Genomic DNA, 10,890 nt, shown 5'->3' with positions numbered 1-10,890 from the left:
GTAGGGACCCAATCAAGAGCTCCCTGTACCCAAATCCTGTGAGAGGGAGAGCTAAACCTTCAGAGGGGCAGACACACCTGGGAAGCCAGAGGAGACTACTCTCTGGCCACATTTCTAACTCTAGAGGAAAACGCCTAACGCCATCTGGGCCCCCTGTGCACAGGGTCCTGAACAAAGGCGGGGCAGGCCCTTCTGGTTGCTACCCTCATGGAGAGCTGAAACCCAGCTCTGAAAAGCGAATCCAGACCTGAGACCAGGGGTAAAACCAACTTTTCTGCTCCAAGTGACCTGCCTGGTGGACTCAGGACACAGGACCACAGGAACAGCTGAAGACTAGTAGACAGGAAAGACTACATGCCTGAAAGCAGAACACTCTGCTCCCATAACTGGCTGAAAGAAAACAGGAAAACAGGGCTACAGCACTCGACACACAGGCCTATAGGACGATCTAACCACTGTCAGAAATAGCAGAACAAGGTAACACCAGAGACAACCTGATGGCGAGAGGCAAACGCAGGAACCCAAGCAACAGAAACCAAGACTACATGGCATCATCAGAGCCCAATTCTCCCACCAAAGCAAACACTGACTATCCAAACACACCAGAAAAGCAAGATCTACATTTGAAATCACATTTGATCATGATGATGGAGAACTTAAGAAAGATGTAAAGAACTCCCTTAGAGAAACACAGGAAAACATAAATAAACAAGTAGAAGCCTACAGAGAGGCATCACAAAAATCCCTGAAAGAACTCCAGGAAAACAAAATCAAACAGGTGAAGGAATTAAAAATGGAAATAGAAGCAATAAAGAAAGCACAAAGGGAGACAATCCTGGATTTAAAAAAAAAAAAAAGGGAAGAGACAAGGAGCCAGAGATACAAGATACAAGCATCACCAACAGAATACAAGAGACAGAAGAGAGAATCTCAGGAGCAGAAGATTCCATAGAAATCATCAACACAACTGTCAAAGAAAATGTGAAATGGAAAGTTACTGGTCCAAAACATACAGGAAATCCAGGACTCAATGAGAAGATCAAACCTAAGGATAATAGGTAAAGAAGGGAGCGAAGACTCCCAGCTCAAAGGACGAGTAAATATCTTCCACAAAATCATAGAAGAAAACTTCTCTAACCTAAAGAAAGAAATGTCCATAAACATACAAGAAGCCTACAGAACTCCAAATAGATTGGATCAGAAAAGAAACTTCTCCCATCACATAATAGTCAAAACACCAAATGCACAAAACAAAGAATATTAAAAGCAGTAAGGGAAAAAGGTCAAGTAACATATAAAGGCAGACCTATCAAAATCACACCAGACTTCTCACCAGAGACTACAAAAGCCAGAATATCCTGGATAGATGTCATACAGACCCTAAGAGAACACAAATGTCAGCCTAGGTTACTGTATCCAGCAAAACTCTCAATTAACATAGATGGAGAAACCAAGATATTCCATGACAAAACCAAATTTACACAATATCTTTCTACAAATCCAACCCTACAAAGGATAATAAAGGGTAAAGCCCAACATAAGGAGGCAAGCTATACCCTAGAAAAAGCAAGAAACTAATTGCCTTGGCAACAAAACAAAGAGAAGAAAAGCACACAAACATAATCTCACATCCAAATATGAATATAGCAGGAAGCAATAAGCACTATTCCTTAATATCTCTCAACATCAATGGACTCAACTCCCCAATAAAAAGACATAGATTAACAAACTAGATACGCAATGAGGACCCTCCATTCTTCTGCATACAAGAAACACACCTCAGAGACAAAGACAGACACTACCTCAGAGTGAAAGGCTGGAAAACAACTTTCCAAGCAAGTGGTCTGAAGAAGCAAGCTGGAGTAGCCATTCTAATATCAAATAAAATCGATTTTCAACTAAAAGTCATCAAAAAAGATAAGGAAGGATACTTCATATTCATCCAAGGAAAACTCCACCAAGATGAACTCTCAATCCTAAATATCTATGCTCCAAATACAAGGGCACCTACATACATAAAAGAAACCTTACTGGCCCGCCCAGGGCCCCATGCTCTGCGCAGGCCATGCTCTCTCCCTGGCGATGGGGCGCTAGGCGCCCCGGGGCGAGGCAGGCGAGGCCAGGGCGCAGGCGGTCTCCCGCAGCTGGCGGCTGCCCCGGGCAGGTGCCCTAACGGCCCCGCCGCCGCCCGCTCCCAGCCAGCGGCCCGCCCTGCCGCGGCCATGGCCAGTGACAGCGGCGGGCCGTCGTGCTGAGCGCCAGCGAGCGCGACCGGCATTACTGCGAGCTGTGCGGGAAGATGGAGAACCTGCTGCGCTGCGGCCGCTGCTGAAGCTCCTTCTACTGCTGCAAGGAGCAACAGCGCCAGGACTGGAAGAAGCACAAGCTGGTGTGCCAGGGCGGCGAGGCCCCGGCGCGCAGCCCGGGCCAGCGCAGCCCCCTGTCGCGTCCCCGCCTGGTGGGGGCCCCAGAGCCGGGCGTGCCGGCGGGGCGGCCCGGCGAGGGGACAACAGCACGGGGGCCTTGCACGTACCGGGCCTGGAGGACGCGGCGCAGGCCGGGAGCGGCCCCCGGCCGGCAGAGCCCAGCTCCGAGGATCCTCAGCCTAGCAGGTCTCTGGGCCCTGAGCGCGCCAGCCTGTGCCCAGCGGGCGGCGGCCCAGGGGAGGCGCTGAGTCCCAGCAGAGGGCTGCGGCCCAACAGGCAGACCAAGCCGCTGCCCGCGCTGAAGCTGGCGCTGGGCATGGACATCGTGTACATCGTGCTGTGCATGGACAAGCACGGCAGGGAGACCGGGCAGCAGATTGGCGACGAGGTGAGCGCCCTGCAGGACACTGGCAAGTTCACGGCCGGGCAGCTGGTCAGCCAGAAGAGTGACTCTTCCAAGGACATGGGGGGCGGGGGGGGAGACCAGATCACCTGGATCGAGGGCAAAGAGCCAGGCTGCGAGACCATCCGCCTCCTCATGAGCAGCATGGACGACCTGATCCGCCACTGCAGCGGGAAGCTGGGCAACTACAGGATAAATGGCCGAACGAAAGCCATGGTCGCCTGTTACCCAGGCAACAGGACAGGCTATGTCCATCACGTCGATAACCCAAATGGAGACGGAAGATGCGTGACATGTATATATTATCTAAATAAAGACTGGGACGCCAAGGTGAGCGGAGGTATTCTTCGAATTTTCCCAGAAGGCAAAGCCCAGTTTGCTGACATTGAACCCAAGTTTGATAGATTGCTGTTTTTCTGGTCTGACCGGCGTAACCCTCATGAAGTACAGCCTGCATATGCCACAAGGTACACAATAACCGTTTGGTATTTCGATGCAGATGAGCGAGCAAGAGCTAAAGTAAAATATCTCACAGGTGAGAAAGGTGTGAGGGTTGAACTCAAGCCCAATTCAGTCAGCAAAGATGTCTAGCAGGGCCTTGGATCCAGCAGTACCCGCGTCACCTACAGCCTCTCAGTTGCCTTCTGTGGACCCGTGGACATGTGGCCAGGATGAACAGAGACACCTGCCTGGCATTTCAAATAGCTGGGAGCCAGGCGACTTCACCAGGTGTCATCCAACAGAGGGCTCCATCTGCCGGGACTGTACTGTGGGGTCAGCTCCAGCTCTGTGACTGCTCTTGGCCGCTGACTGAAGAGGAGATGCTGTCGGAGGAGAATAGCTTTTCCATCTGGACACAAAACAAGGGCCCTTTGTAGGATTTTCTTCAGTCTTCTATTTTGCCAGACCTGTCACCTAACTGAGTTCATTTCATCTCTTTTTTATATCAAGTTTTGTGGAGAGCCGCAATAACATTCGCCACCACAAGATGGCGCTGGCTTCCACTGCGTCCCACGTGGAAAGCCGGGATAGCATTCGCCATTACAAGATCGTGCTGGCTTCCGCCGCACCAGCCCGACTTCCTTTCAGGAAGTTAACTGTGCGCATGTGCAAGAGTGTGTTCGTGCCAGGTCTTTGCCCACTCCGGGGCGTGCCTATGAGATCATGGGTAAGTGACCAATCAGGTGTGGATGCGCCGTGCTAGGGTGTATATAAGCCGCGCCATGCTGGCGCCCCGCGTCCCCTCTTTAAGATACAATAAACACTTTGCTGCAGAAGGATTCGTGTGTCTGCGCATGCATTCTTGCTGGCGAGACGATAGCGCGGAACATATGGTGCTGAAACCCGGAAGAAACGCCACACCATCGCCAGGCGCCAAAGAGGCCCTCCGTCCGCGGAGAGGATCCAGAACTGCAGTGTCTAGGGTAAGCTCTGAGAGATATGTTTGGTCTTGACCTCTTTCACTTCTCTCCCCCACTAAAAGATGCGGCGGAGGCTTTTGTTATCGTTTTAGCAGCCTTCATTCTTTCTCTTTTGGTTTTTGATTTTGCGGCTGCTGCTAGGCACCATCAGAGGTCGTGCCTAGAAGATGGCAAATGCCGCCCAACTGTGATAGCAGGACAGAGAGTGCTAGGGGAATTACAAGACAACATGTCAGAAACAGAGCGGGATAAAAGATTAAAGAGCTCAAAGAAAAAAGGTACAAGTAAGAAAACAGACCCTCCCAAAGACTTTAGATCTGAGGGAGCGAGAGATTGGGGAAAGAACGCCCTGGGAGAGAAACAGAGAAAAGAGAAGAAAGCTCTGAAAAGGAAAAGCCTTTATCTGGTAAAGGAGTTAGAGACTTTAGAGCTTGATAGTTCAGAAACAGACGAGCTTAGCTCTTCTGAAGAAGAGGATCTAGAAGATGAGGCAGCTCGCTATGAAGAAGAAAGATGTGGGCCTACGTGGAGAGCCACTGTGAGGAAACCGAAAGTTATGGATCCTTTGTGGGCAAGGCTGGTAATTTTGTTTAAACTTCACAGAGTCATACTGATCAGATTTGATAGAGGTAGACTGCCTGAAAAACTTATTCAGGAGAATCAAACAAAAAGATTCACTTCCATACCATTTGTGAATGTCAGTTGTGCTGCTCAGATATCCCGTAATATATCTCAGTATCTTACAGGAATTTGGTTTCAACACGTTGATGGACTAGTCCAGGAATTGAGACAATCCATCATCCATATCAACTCCACTCGAGTGGATGGTCACCGTGGAAGTGGTGGGAAAGGGGAAATCCTACCTCTCTGCTGACTCCTATTGGAACCTGGATTCCTTTGCTGGGACACCATCTAGTTTTTCCCCTTTGTCTATTGTCTGTCCTTGGTGCACCAAGCTGTCCATGTCTGTCAGTTTATGTCTGTGGTTTTTGTTTCTCATTGTTTAAATGTTTTATGTTTCATGTTCAAAAGAGAAAATGGTAAAAACTTTATCTGCTGGTCATTCACATCTTGATTTGGTTTTAACTCGTTTCAAAAAAAGGAACAAATGAATAAAAAACTGTTTCAATCAGTCCTTAGAGCCCTATACCTGTAGCCAGGTGTCTAGGTCAGCTGGAGAAGCTGCCCAGGGGTGAGCATCAGCATGAGCTGATTATTAGACTCAACAGGTGACAAGGTGCTTCTCTTAAAATCATAGCTAGAAAAGTAAAAATGGTGTTTGGTCTAAATATTAAAGATATGTGTAGCCACTTCAATTTTGTTTCTGATTGGTTTTAAATGTATAAATGTGCTCTATATGCCTTGGTTATGGACTATTGGCTTTTAAGTTATCGGATATGGTTAAAAAGGTATAATATTGGTAACAGAAAGTTGACATAAAACTGGTAATTTGGAAAAGGCATTCTAGACAACATGTGGCATGAGCCAACGTAGTGAAACAGGTCTAAATTGAGACAATATTTTTATGGAACTCTTAGAAACCAGGCTTCTAAAAGAATTTAGGACAATGTCTCTTTGTTGAGGTACTGGCAGTCAAACTTTGTAGCATAAAAGATAGACTTGGGGTGTTTTGGAGACTAGATTTTGGAGACTAGATCGTTCGTTGGAGGTTGAGTTTTGCTTTCCAAAGTTGTGGTTTGCCCTGAAGTTATCTGTATTTTAATGCTAATTCCACTGCCCCAAGGACAGCTGCCTAGTCACTACTCAGAACTCAGGTGACTTCCCAAAGTTGTGGTTGTGCTCTGGTGTTACAAGGAGAATTTAAGGATTGTGATTAAGGATTGCCAATGTTACATTGACTAACTCAAACTTATTTGTAATTAAGAAAAAAATCAAACAGGTAGAGATTGTTATACAATTTACGAAGGATTGATGAGGTTTTAGAACTTGTGAGAGCATTACAGCTTGTTTGCTTACTTCAACCGCCATTTCAAGATAGATTTAGAGGATTACTAATAGCCTTGTATTATGTAATTTTGTTGCTTCTTCAATGTAAGAAGTTAGAACTTTGAATCTTTCAGTGTATATGGAAATTTTTACTACAAACCTTTGATCTCAAAATGAGCTTCAATATTTGGGGAGTAGTACACTACTCCAAAAAAGAATATTTGAAACTAATTTTAAGCTTCTAAGGATATGTTAATTGGCTAAGTACCTCACCTTACTAGAGGACTTAGGTCCCTGTTTGTTATCCTCATTGGAGATAAAGCTTCAGTTGTGTTAATACAGAATTGTAGGCTAGAGTCATGGAAGTATTTTAAAAAGAAACCTGGTAAAACATATCTTATTCCAAACAACAGTTAAATTGGTTATTACAAAATGCTGATATTTGGCCTATTACATATACAAATTTTTCAGGCAAAATTGATAATTTTACTCTTTGCATGCTTTTGTATTTACTGTAAATTTGTACATACAACCCATAGAAAATGCGCTTAGTGTATTTATAGGTGGTTCATCTAATGAAAAGGCTACATATATGATTGGATCACTTGTTTATTCTCTTGAGTTTCTGCTGCTTCAGCACAGATTATTAAATTCCGTGCTTTAGCCACTGTTTTAAAAATCAAGCTTTCAGAACTGGAAGAGCTTGAAGGGGCTCGAGACCCCATATGTACAACAATGCCAAGCAACCAGAGCTTCCAGGGACTAAGCCACTACCTAAAGACTATACATGGACTGACCCTGGATTCTGACCACATAGGTAGCAATGAACACCTTAGTAAGAGCACCAGTGGAAGGGGAAGCCCTGGGTCCTGCTAAGACTGAACCCCCAGTGAACTAGACTGTTGGGGGGAGACGGCAATGGGGGGAGGGTTGGGAGGGGAATACCCATAAGGAAGGGGAGGGGGAGGGGGAGGGGGATTTTTGCCCGGAAACCGGGAAAGGGAATAACACTCGAAATGTATATAAGAAATACTCAAGTTAATAAAAAAAAATCAAGCTTTCAATTCATATACTGATAGTCAATGTGTGGCTTGTGGTTTACAATTGATTTCAATTACTTAATGCTTTACTAGAAACAAGTTTTCTACATGAAATCAGTGAGTGATAATTTCAGTGTAAATTGTCTGACAACTCACTGTCCTTTCAGTGCTCTGGCTCAGACAACTAAACAAAACCATAGACCCAGCTCTTTGAAAATGGTAATGGAGTTGATATGAAAAGAGGAAGACTCCATTTGCTTACTTTCAATTCCCAGCCTCACCCTGCTAGCTCAGGAATTTCTAGTACAACTGAATCTGGACAATATTTACAAGATTTGACATTTCTAATTAATGCTTATGTTTAGGTAAATAAAGTTTGTGAGGTGCTAGAGAGATGGCTTAGTGGTTAAGAGCACTAAGTACTGTTCCTTAATAGACCATTTAAGAACTCAAACTGGATTGCCTGGACCCCTTAGCAAGGGAGGACAATGATACCAGGCAGATTATAGGCCTTACATAGAAACAATTAGTCAAAAAATCTCATTCTTTTTTTTTTTTTTTGGTTCTTTTTTTCGGAGCTGGGGACCGAACCCAGGGCCTTGCGCTTCCTAGGTAAGCGCTCTACCACTGAGCTAAATCCCCAGCCCCAAAAAATCTCATTCTTTATATCACCAAAACAATAATGCTAGAAACAATAATTTGGTATACAAGTCAATTTATAAATACAAGTGCTCAGTGTCCTCAATTGTCTTAATAAATAATATTTTAACAATTTTAATAAATAAAAAGGGAGAGTTATCCCTGTATGCTAAATAATGCTCCTTTTATTTCAATTTTAAAATTTGGATGCCAAGGAACTCTGAGTGTTTATGGCACCCTACAACTAGGCATACTTCTGCCTAGGTGAAATAGAAAGATTCACGTATTGGCATGATCCTGTTCAGATATTTTATATGGGGAAGAGGGAATGTTTGTGTTTTTTCTACAGGATGCTACAGGAGTATGCCAGCTGCCAGAGGTGGTTGCTGAGACTTGCTGATCCTGGTTACATGAAGATTCAGCTCTCGTGGTTCGGGTCCCTGGAGTCATTCCTCTGCCCTGAGAGGAAGATGGAAGATTCCCCTTCATCTTTTGTCATCACAGAGATTTTGGCGTTGCTGCAGTCAGTGTTACCACTGCGTGTGTCCCGTCCCACTGTGGCCTACGCTCAGACCCTCTGTGCACTGCTGCTTGCTGGAGAAGACTGGACTCCGTTACCCTTGCCCCCCTCATTCCCCTGGTGACTTTTGCTGCCTTAACTGGTGTTGTCATTTTGCAGTCTGTAGCTTCACAGGAATGCCATCTGCGTGAAGCTGCTGTGGACTGGGGAACTCTGCCCTGGTTGTGCAGATCTCAGACATGGTTCCCTTGCCTGCTGTTTGTTCCAGAGATCCTAAACTGTCCTGGGAAAGACCTTGTTATTTTTGCTGCTATTGTAGCAGCCATTTACTGCTGCAGCCATTGTGTCTACAGTGTCTAGAGTTACCCTCCCCCAATCTATTGTTAGGCAAACACAGTGGGTAAACTTTCTGGAGTAGTTGCTAACAATTGGGAATTCTAAATTTTATTATAGGAGCGGCTTGATTACGGCCCTTGGTGGTAACAGCTGAGGAGAACCAGATGAGGTGCCCACTACTTATCGGGAGTGGCTCTGTTTGGTGCAGCCCTATGCTGTGGATTAGTGTTCATGCTATGGTTGGTTTGCAAACTCAGATCTCAACAGAAACGTGACAAGGTCGTTGTCACTCAAGCACTTGTGGCCATTGAACAAGGGGCCTCCCCTGGAATTTGGTTATCTATGCTCAGGAATTAGTTGGTATCTGAGTTCTCTGCTCTTGCACCCCATGGATCTGTGGATCCATTACACTGGGATGAGAGAGACTCAATGATTCTTTGATCAGCCCTTCTACATCGCTGAGGTTTCCTCATTGCACGCGATAGGGTGATCATGATTTCCCCACTAACTCATTTTCTGGATGGCCTCTTTTGTAGAGTTTGCCCTAGGTCATTTAGCAGTTACTGTCACACAGCACTGCGGTATCCAGAGACGGGCAACTTTCCTCATGCACAGACCAATCTAAGACACGGGGCCCGGTGGCGATAGGGTTACCCTACGACGGATAAGGCTGTGACATAGAGGAACAACCTAAGACAGGAGCCACAGCAGATGGACATAACTGCAGGGACCTAGACCAGCCTCATACTAGTAAAACAATAAGGGGGAGATATGGAGAGCCGCAATAACATTTGCCACCACAAGATAGCGCTGGCTTCCACTGCGCCCACGTGGAAAGCCGAGATAGCATTCGCCATTACAAGATGGTGCTGGCTTCCGCCGCGCCAGCCCGACTTCCTTTCAGGAAGTTAACTGTGCGCATGTGCAAGAGTGTGTTTGTGCCAGGTCTTTGCCCACTCCAGGGAGTGCCTATGAGATCATGGGTAAGCAACCAATCAGGTGTGGATGCGCCGCGCTAGGGTGTATATAAGCCACGCCATGCTGGCGCCCCGCGTCCCCTCTTTAAGATACAATAAACGCTTTGCTGCAGAAGGATTTGTGTGTATGCGCGTGCGTTCTTGCTGGCAAGATGATAGCGCGGGACAAAGTTTGAATTCGGGGAATTTTTGTATTAGGTACAATTTATCAAAACTGAATTAAGAAAAAAATTTACAGTATTATTCTCAAAATAACATCTATCTTTGTAAACCTCTTCATGCTATTAAATTTTGCCCTAAAGGCCTCCTACGATGATTGTCGCCAGTGCATGATGATTCCGTTTCTTCTGCCTGAAAGTAAAGGAAGGACCCCGAGTCCTGGCTCAAGTGCGCGAAGTTTTTCTTGGCCTGTCTCTCAGTGATTCGAACTCGGAAAGGTTGCTGCCCTCACGCTTCAACCTAACAGTGGACGGTCACCACCTAACACATAGTTCCGAGAGGAAACATGCCACAGGAAAAGGCTCTGTCTCTTTGGTTAATTTTTTTTAAAGCTAAGTGACGGGCACTAAATGAGCTTCTCCTCCTCAGCTTCGGGTTCCCAAGACAAAGGGCTTTCTTCTGTGTCAGGTCTAGCCTGTAGCTGGCCTTGTCTCACGGCTGCAGGTTTCCCTGTGGCTTCTCCTTAGTTTGACTGTACTTTCCAGACCCTTCCAGGTCAGGACCTTGTCCTTGCAGCAAGGCACCTGGTGGCCCCAGGCACATGGCTGTGTGCATGTGATCCTCGGCTCCCTGGACGGCCATGAGGCATTCTCATAACCAGTAATGAAAGCCGCGTGTGCCAGCTTAGAGAGCAAAAGGTGTAAAGGCACATTTTCTGTTTCATGGGTTTTTCTCTTTGTAGGGGACAGAGGGACAACCACACAAGGCAGCCAGACTGCTGTCACCTCTACAGTCCCCTTAGCCAGAGCTTGCACAGATCATAGGTATAACCCGTGTCCCCTTAGGTGTTATGTCTCCAACCCCGGTCTTTGCCAAGACGTGCTTATAAAGAACTATTTCTGTGTGTCTCCCTTCATACCAAACTTAGCACCCACACAGTTCATATCCAGTTAGAAACCTTTTCTATGGGAAGCTGAGAACTTCTTAAGAGACTGCCATTGTTCATGTAAAACATGAACACA

The 10,890-nt window shown here is 46.1% G+C and overlaps 1 pseudogene across 1 annotated transcript; it reads left to right on the top strand.

Annotated features, from left to right (window-relative positions):
• Nucleotides 1-2,576: 2,576 nt before the first annotated feature.
• Nucleotides 2,577-9,827, top strand: LOC148007782 (egl nine homolog 1 pseudogene; annotated as a pseudogene). The gene has a single exon (XR_015652323.1). The product of XR_015652323.1 is annotated as an egl nine homolog 1 pseudogene (transcript).
• Nucleotides 9,828-10,890: the final 1,063 nt, after the last annotated feature.

Source organism: Rattus norvegicus, chromosome 1, assembly GCF_021556685.1.
Source record: "Rattus norvegicus strain SHRSP/BbbUtx chromosome 1, alternate assembly SHRSP_T2T, whole genome shotgun sequence".
In the NCBI taxonomy this organism is placed as follows: Eukaryota; Metazoa; Chordata; class Mammalia; order Rodentia; family Muridae; genus Rattus; species Rattus norvegicus.
This window is presented reverse-complemented; position numbering and strand designations above follow the sequence as displayed.